At 41.0% G+C, this 14,595-nt stretch overlaps 1 protein-coding gene across 9 annotated transcripts in view; it reads left to right on the top strand.

The window, feature by feature from the left end:
* The window catches only part of LYPD6B (LY6/PLAUR domain containing 6B), a 175,947-nt gene that overhangs the window by 92,948 nt on the left and 68,404 nt on the right, over nucleotides 1–14,595 (top strand). The window lies entirely within an intron of this gene.

The following is a 14,595-nucleotide window of genomic DNA, read 5'->3' as shown; positions in this document are numbered from 1 at the left end:
AAGATGAGAAAGATGGAGGGGAAAAAAAGATCGAGAAAATATGAGAAAAATAAAGAGAAGGGAGAGAAGAGAGGATCATTTTGGGAAGGTCACTAATTAAGGGCTACAAGTCTCCTGCATCATAGTTTACAAGCCAAGGGTTAGCAAGGGTCTCTCTGAAGGTTCCCAGAAGAAAGTATACGTATGTGTCTTAGGTCAGTCTCTTTTGTGACTTGAAGAGTCATACAGAATATTCTCCAGCATAAGGCAAAGGACATCTACTAGCCCAGTCTGGGGATAAATAAGGTCTAAATAGAAAGGCCAGGAAGAATTGATGATGAAAATACTACTTTCAAAGAGAGATCCCAGAAAAACCCACAGAACCAGAGCATCTTAAGGTCGACAGCAATCTCAGATAACATTTGGTCTCACTTTTTTTTTTTCTTTCGAGATGGGAAAACCAAGACCAAAAGAAGAGAAGTGATGTGCCCAGTGCTGCCCAGTGGGGAATGAGCAAAGCTGTGTATCATGAGCATTTTCCATACAGTCATGCTGACTTTTCTAGAAATGTAATCATAGGCAAGTCAGAGCCGTGTCGCACAGTATCACATACAACTGGGCAGGCAGGAGTTTGATTCATTACATCAAAAGAATAGCTATGGTAATGTGGAGTTCATCTTTGTGAGCAGATGATAGCATTTTAAACTCCTCTTTTTCTTGGCTGAGCCAGACTCTCCCCAGGCACAGCAAACAGAAGCAACACTGTAAGCATAGCCCAGGCTTACACTCGAAAGGTTGACGTGGAAATGCACTTCCCTTCCACCCACCACCATTTGATTTCTGTTTGGGCAAGAGGAAGGGGGCTTAGAAAAGGTATCTAGGTTAATAACATGTAGAAGAGGATTCCGTGTATTCTTTCTCCAGGGAAGGGATCAGATGCAGCTTGAATTTCTCAATTCATGGTAGCTCCAGTGGGTCCTAGGCAAAGCCCCACATCTTGGCAGCCTCTTCTCTTCACAGATGGAAGTGAACTCATTGGCAGCTACACACTGAGAAGGAGCAAGGCTTCAAAACTCTTTCAGAGCTACTTAGTGAGGAGAGTTACTGCTAAAGACGAGGACAACGTATTTCCATCTTACAGATGGGCAGTTTGTTAAGTGCACTTGGCCCTGCCCCATTAAATTAGCCTTCCAATCTCAGTAGCTTGTTGAAAGAATTGCTAGGGCTCTGCTTCATTGCTCCTTGGAAGGCAGTTTAGTAGAACACTTGAGTAGCAAACGTCAAGACAGAATACTGAGACTTAGAATTATGGTCTGCTCAAAGCCCCCTAGCTTCTGTGGACTGATGTTTTTATTTATTTACTCATTCTTAAAATTTTTCCTATGGTATGTGCCTTTGTAGCAACAGAACCAAGAACAATTATGGATCAGACACTTGACTACTTATTTAGTTGTATTTCACAGTTCTTAGTAGATTCTAGACCTCCTGTAATTCAAGTGATTCATGGTCTCTCATTTCTTTAAAAACAATTTTTTAATGTTTGTTTATTTTTGAGAGTGAGAGAGACCGAACATGAGCAGGGGAAGGGCAGAGGGAGACACAGAATCCAAAGCAGGCTCCAGGCTCAGAGCCATCAGCACAGAGCCCGATGCAGGGCTCGAACTCATGAACCGCGAGATCATGACCTGAGCTGAAGTCAGATGCTCAACTGACTGAGCCACCCAGGCGCCCGATGGCCTCTCACTTCTTGCATATCTGGGTTGCTTCCTCTTAGCTACACTTAAGACTTAAAGGGCCTTACAGACTCGTATTCAGGAAGGTGAATGGTTTTAGCTGGAGAGATTCTGAAGTGTGAAGTAGCTGTAGTAAACTGGAGCTGTGTGGTCAATTTAATGAAGTTCATGCACATACAGTGTCATGGATAATCACTGGTCTTAGTCCCTTGCTCCCTATTAAAATGCTGGACAGGGAGTCAGTGGGGTGACTATAAATTAGTCTTGTTTTAAGGTGATAACTAGATACAGTGGTTGATTTCTCCTTTGGAGGAACGCTTAGAGAACATTTTCGGGAACCGTGCCGAGTGGGCAGGTTTCAAGACCGTCAGAGTCAAAATACATTCAGTTGTTGCTCTGTAAGGTACAGGTAGTTCTAGATGTGTTGCTGCAGGATTAACAGAAATTCTTGGGGCATTTGTTTCAATCGGATTTCTCTTTTTTGTAGAGAGCTGTTCTTTGCTAGAATAAGGGAGAAGAAGATGTTAGGAAAATTTCTACCTTCTCTGGGCCTTGGTTGCTGTATTGGGATTCTCAGGTTGGAGCGCTGTGAGCTGAAAGGGTAAAAATAAATAAATAAAAATCATACAATCATCAAATATTTATTGAATGCCCGCTTGGTGCCAGGTGTTGGAGATAAAATATCGAACAAAACATAGCCTCTGCTTTCTGGGCATATGTTGTATCCGGGAAGAAGGAAAACAGGCATGTTTCCAGTGGTAGTAAGTGCTGTGCACAAACAAATACATAAATGGAAAGAAAGCATTCAAAGCAACAAGCAAGCAGAGAAAGGGGGCTGGGGAATGCTGAGATTGCTATTTTAAAGAAATGTGGTCAGGAAAGGTCTTTCTGATAAGGGGACACTTGGGCAGAGAGAGCCAGAGGGAGGGAGGGAGGAAGCCCTGTGGATATCAGCTGGAGAATGTTCTGGGCAGAGGAAGCCCCAGGAAGTAGTCCGCATCTCCCTGAAGCTCTTCCCTAAAGGCACAACTTATTTTCCTTGCTGCTCCTGATTTATAAGCTGAATATTATCACGTTTACCATAGGTTTGTGCAGTAGTTACTATTAAGTGAGAATTATGCATATAATATACTTTATTAGAGCAGTTGTTGTTAAGCACCGAATTCATCATATTTCTATTACATGGAATTCTGATTTTTTTGAAAAACCACAGGCACAAAGAGACTCCAACCCACCAAACTCTTTATTGCTTCTAAGGTATTTGTAGGCATAGAAAACTATTCCTTTGGGGATGGGAATGCTACATAAATGTAGAATTGTTTTACTGCCCCTGCGATTCAGATCACTAGAGTGTTCATCTGAAATAAAAGCAGGTTTGCTTGGGGATAGATTTGAATCAATGATATAACTTGAAATTATGCCAGCAACCCCATTCTCTCACAGTGTATGCTGTGGCAGAGGGAAATGTTGGTGCAGGGGGAGGCAAAGGAATGCACTGGTTTAGCATTAGCCAAATCTGGAAGTAAGCCAGGATCCATCTAGAAACCATGTAGTTAATCCTTGTTGTCAATCACTATCTACCAGCCCAGAGCTATTGAATCGAGATCTTTGGGGTTGGCATACTGGTGTAAACAGTAGTGAAGCAGACAAAGTTAAGCCTATGCTAAATTAATAAGAGGATACCTTCATATTTTTAAACCAAAGTCATTTTAGAATCATGGGGAATATTCATGGAATATTCAAGAATCAACTCCTCAAAGCAGATTACTCCTAGTTACCTCTGACTTTTCCCAGGGTCTCTTGTAATACCCCATTGTAAGCTGTATTTTGTAAATATTGAGGGTTCCTCTAGGTTAAAAGGATATTAACCTTTTAATACTGTTACTGTTTATTTTTATTTTTGAGAGGTAGTGCACCAGTAGGGGAAGGGCAGAGAGAGAGAGTGGGTGGGGAGACACAGAATGTGAAGCAATCTCCAGGCTCTGAGCTGTCAGCACAGAGCTTTACGTGGGGCTCAAACTCAGAAACTTTTGAGATTATAACCTGAGCCAAAGTCAGATGCTTCAACCGACTGAGCCACCCAGGTGCCCCTAAAAGGATATTGTTTAGTGTGTGTATTTAAATATGCTTATGAATGAATAAATATGTATTTTTCAATCTATTTCTATGAAAGCTTAAGACATTTTAAAAGAAAGATTCAGAAACATCAGAAGTCAAATGAGAGCTAATTTACCAAGAAGCAGAGCTGATAGTGTTTTTAACGGGTCCCTCTTTTGATTTTTCCTTTCCATCTCCTATCCCCCCTCCACCACCAGGCTTCATGAGATGTCGTTCCCCTGAGCTCTCAGAGCATACTAATGTAAATCCCAATGATAGTAATGGCCACTTTTTTTTTTAACGTTTATTTACTTTTGAGAGAGAGAGCATAAGTGAGCACACATGGGGGAGCAGCAGAGTGAGAGAGAGGGAGACACAGAATTTGAAGCAGGCTCCAGACTCTGAGCTGTCAGCACAGAGCCTGACATGGGGCTTGAACTCATGAACTTCAAGATTATGACCTGAGCTGTAGTCAGATGCTTAACCGACTGAGCTACCCAGGCACCCTGGCCACTTGTTAATTCTGTATCTGTCCAAGTCTTTCTGAAAAACTGATTATGTCCTTGAGGACAGAATTGCCAGCACTTTGTGTGATACTTGACATGTAAAAGGGACTCTATATATGTTTATTGAATGGATGAGTGAATGAATGAGTTAAGGTATATATCTGGTTCTGAACTTCCTGGTAACCAAAGCAAAAAAAAACCGTGTGTGTGTGTGTGTGTGTGTGTGTGTGTGTGTGTGTGTGTACAATGTATATATATATCAATTGTCCAGTTCTCCTAGGCAAAGAAGATTAAACAGCGCTACTTCAGAAGGTACAATTCTTTTCTTGGCGCTAAGTTCCTGAAAGTATTTATCTGATGAAACACAGTATCAAGGCGGTGAGTTTCAAGAAATGTCATTTTCCATATGCATTATGCTACTCTGGCCCTGGACTAAGTGAAGGAATTCACATAAGCTGCTTCAGTAGAGCCTTGCAGCTGGAGGCCAGCTCTGGCACCAAGAGAATCTGGGTTTTCATTAGCTTCGAACTGGATTCCCTGCCAGAATGTCACTTTCCCAGATGGCAGTGGCCCCACAAGGTGGCTTCTCTTATGCCCCCTGGATGTTATTCTCATGATTGCAACTATCTAGCAGATATCCTCCTGAAAGATTTTACTGTGCCTGTAGGCTGACTGTGTGTGTGAGTAATTACTATAACTGATGCATGTGAATTAAGCGAAAACATCCAAAGGAAGCAAATTGTGAGGTTGCTGTCATCAGTGTAGGATTTGCAGCATGCCTGAGCAGGGTGTGGGTCCTCCTGTTTCTGTAGACGAACTGCACTTGCTGACTTGTAGGCTTTCTGAGGAGAGGACTGTTTCGTGGAGACAAATGTGGATAGCAGAATACAGGTGAGAGTAAGCTGCAGGATGTCTGCTAATGAAATATTTTTTAACCAATTGCCTCTGCGAAGAGGGTGTAGGGCTAAGAACAATGAAGGTATAGTTGCGGAAAGAGGATGGCTTGCTTTTTGTGTGGGTGAGAGAGGAGAAAGGGGATACTGGAAAAATTCTTTGATCCAGCAATAGTATTTACTGACATGTTTTTAAAGGATGTATTTTCTTTTAAGTTGGATGATCAACTAGTACAGAAGACACTGAGTGGCTAACCGTTCTGAATCCCAAGGCATTCTAAGAAGGGGTGAGAAAGAGATGTTTATTGAGTGTCTACTATTTTCCAGGCATTTGTAAAGAGTTTGAGACATTTTTCTTTTCCTCTGAACTCTTAGGGTAATTCTGTGAGTCACACAAGGGAAAACTGCATTAACGAGGGTAAGGAAATTGTTAGCGTGTACTTTATCAAAGGCAATATCACATCCGCTTCCTGTGTTCTAGAGCTTAGGCTGGTGTTATTTTTTTTTTAATTTTATTATTTTATTTTATTTTTCAACGTTTTTATTTATTTTTGGGACAGAGAGAGAGCATGAACGGGGGAGGGGCAGAGAGAGAGGGAGACACAGAATCGGAAACAGGCTCCAGGCTCTGAGCCATCAGCCCAGAGCCTGATGCGGGGCTCGAACTCACGGACCGCGAGATCGTGACCTGGCTGAAGTCGGACGCTTAACCGACTGCGCCACCCAGGCGCCCAGGTGTTATTTTTAAAGTTTAAAAATACTCCAGTGGTTTCCCCTTTGCTCTGAACCCACTGGGGCTTCAGAGCTCTTGCAAGGGGCTTCATTGAAGGACACATCTAGCATTATCTGTGTATACAAAGTATGTGTCTTACAGATACAGGTATGTATGTGTCTCAAAAATATGTAGCCATTTTGGAATTTCCCACTAAAAACTTATTTACAAGCATTCCATCTAGACTGGAAACTCGACAAGAACTGGGATTGTTTTGTGCTTTGTGTTCTATAACTCAAGCACCTAGAACCAGCCTGGACATCATAGTGGCTTAATAAATGCTTGTGCACTTGAAGTGAAAGAATCATTATAGTTGTTTATGCCATGCTTTTTTTTTTAAGTTTATTAATTCTGAGGGAGAGAAAAAGAGAAGGGAGAGGGACAGAGAGAGAGCATCCCAAACAGGCTCTGTGTTGTCCCTGTGGAGCCGGACGCAGGGTTCAAACACACAAACCGAATTGTGAGATCATGACTTGAGCCAAAATCAAGAGTCAGACATTGAACCAGACAGAGCCACCCAGGAGCCCCATATGCCATGTTTTATTTAGTCAACTTCATGTTAATAACATTTACATTGTTTCCATTTTTTCTTCCAAAAGCAATACTAACACATGCTACAAATAAATCCTTTATATATACATCTTTGCCCTTTATAAACAAATATTCTATTTCATTATAATTGATTCCTGGGAGTGGGATGGCTGGGTCAAAGGAATACCTATTTTAGGTCCTGATACAACATTTTGGGGGGCAGTTAGGCACACTGTATCAATGACACTACCTCTTACAGCATGTAAGTGATCTGTTCCTCAACCTGGCTGACATCTGGAGCTCTCAGGCTTTTCCTTCTTATGTATGCATGTATGGTTTTTTTAAGCCAATAAGTTTTTACTTAAGGACTTTGACAAGTAGTTTCTCCCACTGCCAATCACCTTAGTTCCTCCAAAGTCTGAGTCCCTATCTTTAAGATAGCCCTTCTAAAAGAACTTTTGCTCAAACCACAGTTTTCATTGTCAGTCAATCCATAGTGCTTTTAGTTAGGTTTCTTTGATCTCCACTTGAATGTGGACATAACTCAAAAATTCCCCACCTGAACTTACATGAAATGTTCTCTGATCATTTTACTCCAAAGGCAGCGACCCATGTTTCAAATAACTTTTACTGTAGAGCTTTCATGTTTGAAAATATAGCACAGATCTCATTTGGATGGATGTTCAGAAAGCTGTTTTAATTCAGCTCATTCGCTTTTTGTTCTTTTGCAGTGTCCTTAAATTGCAAAATTTGGAAGGTTTCATGATTCATCTAAGTTTCTATTTGTCCTGCTTAGAAGCTTAGGACGATATAGTATGGCTTTTTCCCTCCTGGGTTGAAAGTATGTGGATGATATTATTCGATAAGTTATGTCCTCTTTATTACTCTCTGCACCCTTGTTTGAATACAGGGACTTTGTCTCTTGTCGTTGGTTTAGAGTTTGCTATATGTCATTAACAAGTGGAATCTGCCCTCCTTCTGAGAAACCATGGATGCATTTCTAAACTGGGGGAATGATCTGCCTGTGGGACCCTGTGCTCTCTTGTTCCCAGCCTAGCCAACCAGTGCGAATGAATGAGATGCCATAGGGTGTTCCTGTTGGCTGTTAAGGATACCTGACCTTGATACTTGTCCCAGAAGCAGAGTGGATGGGAAAATATATGGGTAACCAATAGGTCCTTCCATCTAGCAAATACTGTAAAGAGCACAGACTTGTTGCTGGCCTTTTTCATGGGCTTTCTGCAGAGGATTTTAAAGAACTCACAGAAACTTGTGCTCAACATGCTTCAAAACAATGTTAGCTGTACTTTATCTTCCGGAGCGGTGTTCTCTTCCTTTATTCACACACAAAAACTGTGCGAACCAATATATTCCATTTTTGCTTTGGTTACTGGGAAGTTCTGAACCAAATGTAAATCTTAATAACTCATTCATTCATTTATTCAGTAAATATACATGGAGTCCCTGTTACATACCAAGGACTCTAACAGTGCTTGTGATTATGAGCTCGAGGACACAATGTCTGCCTTCCAGCAAGGTGGTTCGAGTTCCAACTCAGGAAGGAATATCTTGCCTCCTTGAGCCTTGCTTTGGATGCTTGCCCTAGAAGGGGAGAGCCCAGCTTTTCCCATGGAACATAACTCCTCTCTCCACTAAACTTATTAGCACTAGAAAGGAGGCAGCTCATTTTCCTCTCAGGTGTAGACAAAGGCTGCTGTTGTCCCAGGGTGAAGGGCCTTTGGTGAGTTGATTAGCACACAGCCTGGACTGCACTGATTTTCAGATGGAGACCATCAGATATAATCTGCCACCTCATTAGGTTGACACTGTTCCTGCCCCCTCTTGTAATAATGTCACTGGAGCACTTAATAATCTTAGGTAAGTGCTGCAAGCATGCACTGCTGAGGTAGCCCAGGGTCAGTGGCAGCAAGATGCTCGAAAAAGCAATTGTTTTCTCATTCTCTGCTCTGTTTAAAGAATAGCTAGCAAAGAAGTGTAATAATTGGGCAGGTTTATCCCTCTCTCTCTACCCCTCCCCTATTCACGCTCTGTCTCTTAATAATAAATGTTAAAAAAAATTTTAAAAAATAATTGGGCAGGTTTAAATGTTAGAGGAGGAGAACTTGCAATATAACTTTTTATCTCTGATTCACACTTGTACTTTTTCAAGATCAAGGGGACAGTGAAGGAGATTGGATGATTGCCATGGACTTACAGAAGAGAGCTCATTTATTTTAGAGAAGAGAAGGCAGAAAGGAGCCCTTAAGTACTTGAAGATATATAAGATAGGCAATAATTATGGACTTCCCTCTTTTTCCAGTGAAAACAGAAATCTAAGTCTTAAACTGATTCAAGGAGGAATTAGGTTAGACTGAGAGCTCGCTGAGTATAGATTAGAGAAGCCTGTGGGTGGGGGGGTGATGCAGACTCAACTATTCCTTTTATATATATATATAATATATATATATATATTATATATATATATATAATATATTAAGCAGTTACTGTCTTGATGGGAGTTGGGTTTCAGGAGCGGTTTTGGGGGTTGATACCAGACTGTGTGCTAACTCACCAACGTATATAACCTGTCCTCAGAGAACCACATGGGTGTGGTGGGAATTGGGGTGGTCATTCTCTGTTTAGTGGGTTACAAGGATGTAGTGGGAAGGGCTGGGGACAGCTGACATTTGGCTCAGTGCCATAGAGCTAACACCATCTTCTATTTAGGTTGGAGCTGGGAAACAGGGTAACGGATGAACTTGTGACTCCATGCTTAAGAGGATGGTGGGGGCTTCCTTCAAAACAGACCTGTCTGGAAGCAACGGGGTAGAGAGACTTCTATGTGTCCATGGATCCTGGCCTAGATTAGTGCCATTTCTCTGATAAGTGAAGCCTAGAGAAGGAAAATGGGAAAAACCTAATAAAGAGCAGAATTTTATATGGATTGGGGGGTGTCCTCCAGGGGACAGGAAGCTGAATCCTTGACTCTCAGAGCCTTAGCCAGATCTGACTCACCTGCTGGACCATGAAGGTCAAGGTCCTTCCACATGCTTAGATTCAAACTTCTTCAAACTTAGCCTTGTTTTAGAATCCTTTTGTAGCATTGGGTTTTTATTCCTCATACTGTCTGAAAAGGATTCCCCTAACTTTTATGATTGGATGACTGAGAAAATAAATGCTGATTCTGAACTTGTAACATATTAGCCTGGCGACTTTCAACAAAATCCAGAATCATGGTATAAGTTCTTTCTCTGTTCTTGAGTCTGCTGTTTCTCCAGGGAGAAGTTTCCTTTGTTTGCCCCAGTTTTGATCATTGGCTATGCATAGAAGGAGAAAAAGCTACAGGTGGAAAAAATAAATATATGTGAGAGAAATGTGAGATTTATAGCTAGAACATAAATTTATGCTATAGGTTTACCATCTGCAAATTTTATTTATGTGACATTCATTTAGTGCCTACTGTGTGTTACGAGGCACTGGTGGGTAGCAGTTAACCCTGCCTTCATGGAGCTTATCTTCTAGTGTGGGAAGCAAACAAATAAGTAGTGAAATCATGTCTGGTAGTGATAAGTAAGGAAAAAAGAAATAAAGCTGATAGGGAGATACAGAGGGTCTGGGAAGGTAGTATTGTTTTAGATCAGCTGGTCATGGAAGACCTTTCTGAATAGGTGACATTGGAGCAGAGATCTCAGTGAATCCAAGGAGTAAGCCATGTATTGTTTAGTGGGGGTGTAAGGGGATAGGATCATTCCAGGAAACAGGATAGCACATGCAAAGGTCCTGAGGCAGGGCCAGAAAGTACTTGATATGTTTTTTTTGGGAGTAGGCAGGGGAAAGAGATCAGAAAGGTAGCCAGGATTCATCAAGTTGGTTTTGAATGAAAGGAAGCAGTCTTCCATTTGTTTGTACTGGTTCTGTTTTGCAGTTTTTGACTGAGCACCTTTACATATACCAGTCAGATAATGAACCTCTTGGAAACCTTGTTGAACATGTTCACTGGTTTAATTGCACAGACATGTTAGCCTTGACAGTTCATCAAAAGAAGGAATTTAAAGGGAATGTGCAAAGGAATTTGGAATTTCTACAGTTTATTAGGATTATCACTAGAGACTTCATTTTATTTAGATGCAGTATTTTTTAAAAGTTAATTTATTTAGAGAGAGAGAGAGAGCGAGCATGAGCGCGAGTGAGCACAGAGGAGAGACAGAGAGAAAGACAGAATCCCAAGCAGGCTCCGTGCTGTTAGTGAGGGAGCCGGATGTGAGGCTAAACTGTGGTACCATGAGATGATGACCTGAGCTGAGATCAAGAGTTGGACACTTAACTGAGCCACCCAGGTGCCCCTAGGTGCTGTATTTTAAATGAATAATGTGACTAAAAGCTTTCTGCCTATTTATTTGAATAGTAATATGAACATCATAAAAATGCAGATACCATCTTTTAGTGAAATTAAATCTTCCCTGTCTCTCCGTACTTACAGAAACAACTACTGTTAGCAGACTGTGTTAGTGGGGTGTGTTTCTAGAATGTGAAGACTTGCAAGTAGCGTTGACAACACTGACTCTGTCTTTGGCCCTCCATCCTGGTCTCACCTCAGAGGCACAGGTGGTGCCACTTTAGAGAACTAGCCTGTGACCTCACCATCATGTCTCTAGCTCCATAAAAGTTGGGTGCCGAGAATAGGGGCAGAGAATAGCCACATATTACCGCCTCCTGCCCACCCACCTGCCATATTGCCCCTGTCTGCGAGTTACCCTGAACAAAACTGTGTAAACAGTACGGAATGGCTTGCTTTGTTTTTTGGCTTTAAAGAACCTTCTCAGTCTGGAGGATACATTACATTACTGACCCTCCTCCACCTTCTAACAAATACCCTTCCCCTCTATTAAAAAAAAAAAGTTTAATGATGTGACTGTACACATTGTTTCACATCTTGCAGATATTAGAACTCTTCCATATCATAAACATTGCATTGCCTCATTCTGTTAATATTCGGTTATCTGACAAGACCATAGTTTAATCATTCCCACATTGATGGACATTAAGGTTTTTATGTCTTTTGTGGTAACAATCAATACTGTGATGAAAATCCTTGCACACTCTTCTGTTTTTGCACATTTGTAAGTATCTATAGGGAGAAAATCCTGGGAATGGATTGGTGGGCACAGGGCAAATGTGCATTTTAAATTTTGATAGATACTGCCAAATCATATCAATTTTCATTCTCACCCTGGCGGAGAGTTCATGTTTTCTTACAACCTAACCAACACCTTGTTTTGCCCTATTTTGTGTTTCTAATATAGGCAGAAAGTGCTATTTTATTGTAGTTTAATTTGCATTTCTCTTAGAGTGAAGTTGAATTCAGAGATAAACAATATTGTAGTTTTGTTTCCTCAAGATTTTAAGTAATCTCCACACCCAGTGTGGGGCTGGAACTTACAACCCCAAGATCCAGAGTTGCATGCTCTACTGAAGAGCCAGCCAGGTGCCCCAGAGATAAACAATATCGTATTTTGGTCAAGGAATGTGGTGTGTATGACCAGGATTCTTTGAAGTCTGTTGAGACTTCTTGGAAACCTAGTACATGGATAATGTTATAAATGCTCCCCCATGCTTTAAAAAGAAAAGTGAATTTGTTTCGTTGGGAATAGGGTTTTGAGCACATTTTTAGATTAATCTTACTGGCAAAGTTCACATTGTCTCTAACCCTACTATTTGTTTTCTGCATATTTTCTCAGATTACCTCTTTCAGAAGAGAACATCTACCACTCAATACATCTTTCCATTTGTCCTTACAGTTGTCAGCTTTCGATGGATATTTTTGTAGGCTATGTAGTTTAGGAACATTGTAGTTATTTCTTCTTGGGGTATTCTAAGCATGAATTGTTTTCTTTTTGTCTTAGATATTAATATTGTTACACCAGCTTTTTCTCTCTTCATGTGGTTTTGGTATCTTTTTTCACATTCTTACATACTTTCTATCACTTTGTTCTGATATTCCAAAAATGTTCATTGAAGACTATAAATGAATCACATTTGTAAACCCATTTAGCATTTTGTATTCTGATAGATGAGTTTAATAGGGTCATAATTTCTGAATTACTGATACACTGAATTTTTTTCTGCTGTATTTTGTATCTGTTATATAAAGCCCTTTTTCCCCTTTTGCTACTTAAAAAATAGTTTCTAGCTTTTGCTGGATTGATCTGATCCCCCACCCCCACCCCACCCCCACACACCGCATTAGAAGCTCATTTAGTTTTCTAGGGCACTGTAACAATGTGCCACCAACTGGGTGGCTCAAAACCCTAGAAATTTATTCTCTCACAGTTCTGGAGGTTAGAAGTCTGAAATCAAGGTTTCAGCCTTGTTCCCTCTGAAGGCTGGGGGAGGAATCCTTTCTTGGGTTATCTTTGCTGCTGGTAGTTTCCTGGAAGTTGTTGGCATTCCTTGGTTTGCAGCTGCATCGCTACAATCCCTGCCTTCCTGGTTCCCTATGGGTCCCTGAGTGATTTCTGCTCTTAGTTTATCATTTCCTTCTCTCTGCTTGCTCTGGGTTTATACTGCTCTTTTTCTAGAATCTTGAGGTGGGGGCTTAGAGTGATTTGCGACCTTTTCTAATATTTGTATTTAATACTATGAATTTTCCTCTCTGAACTGCTTTAACTGTTGTGCAGATTTTAATATATTGTATTTTCATTTTCATTCAGTTAAATATATTTTAATATTTCCTTTAAGTCTTTGTCTTTGACCAGCAGATTATTTACTTTTAATGTTTATTTTTCAGAGAGAGAGAGAGAGAGAGAGAGAGAGGAGAGTGAGTGGAGAGTGAGTGAGTAGGGGAGGGGCAGAGACACAGGGAGACACAGAATCCAAATCAGGCTCCAGGCTCTGAGCTGTCAGCACAGAGCCTGACGTGGGGCTTGAACTCATGAGCACTGAGATGAGATCATGATCCGAGCTGAAGTTAGATGTTCAGCTGACTGAGCCACCCAGGCACCCCTGACCAGTGGATTATTTAAAACTATGTTATTTAGTTTTCAATTATTTGAGTATTTTCCTGGTATTTTTCTGTTACTGGTTTCTGGTTTGATTTATTGTGGTTGGAGAATATGCTCTGGCTGATATAAAATCTTAAAAGTTTGTAGAAGCTTGTTTTATATTCCATGATCTGGTCTCTCTTGGTCTGTGCTTCATGAGAATTTGAAAAGAATGGGTGTTCTGTTTTGGGTTGGAGTGTTCTATAAATGTCTGTTAGATTCTGTTGGTTGATGATATTGTCCTTTTATATTCCTCTATATCCTTGCCAATATTTTGTCTAGTTGCTCTATCAATTGTTGAGGGAGGGTGAGTACATTTTTAAAAGTTTTTACCCCAGAATATATTTCTCCTCTTTGAGGACTAAAATAGTATCTGAATTTATAGGGAGCACTTCTTATCTGACCGTCCAATAGACCTTGGGGGTTAGGTGACTGCGATGTCCCCTCCTTACACCCTTAAAAGCAGACTACACGTGTCAGCTGATGGAGAGAAACACAGTGAATTACGCTGTGGAGGAAGAGAAAATAGTAATGATTTGAAATTCCCACATCCGTAAAAAATTAACTGATCTCTTAATACCCAGGCTTGCCCTGCTCTAGTTCATCTTCTAGGCTTATCGTATATACTCAACCCTGCTGCATGTTAGAACTCCTGGGATGCTTTTTAAAAAATACTGATGTTTTAGCCCCCACTCCAGACCAATCAAATTAGAATCTGTTGGTGTGCCTCTGGGCTTTGGTCTTCATTAAGAGCTCCCCAGGTGAGTTCATTGCCCAGCCAGGGGATTGCCTAGCTAATCTCTCCACATGTTTGTGAGGCACCTGCCATCTGCAGGCCGTGCTAGGTCTGCGGGGGCGCAACTGAGGAAGGTCCTTGCTTTTTCTGGGAATGAGGTCCCATAGCATTTTCTGAAGGTCTTCTACTTGAGACTCAGTTAACATTTCTTACTCGGTTGACCTAATCACAAGTCACTAATCAACTACCTGTGATATGAGTGAAAAAAATTAGGAGGGTGAAGGGAGTTGGAGGGTGGCATCCCAGCA

Source organism: Prionailurus viverrinus, chromosome C1 (genome assembly GCF_022837055.1).
Source record: "Prionailurus viverrinus isolate Anna chromosome C1, UM_Priviv_1.0, whole genome shotgun sequence".
Taxonomy (NCBI): Eukaryota; Metazoa; Chordata; class Mammalia; order Carnivora; family Felidae; genus Prionailurus; species Prionailurus viverrinus.
Note: the sequence above shows the minus strand (reverse complement) of the source record. Positions and strands in the feature narration are given on the sequence as shown.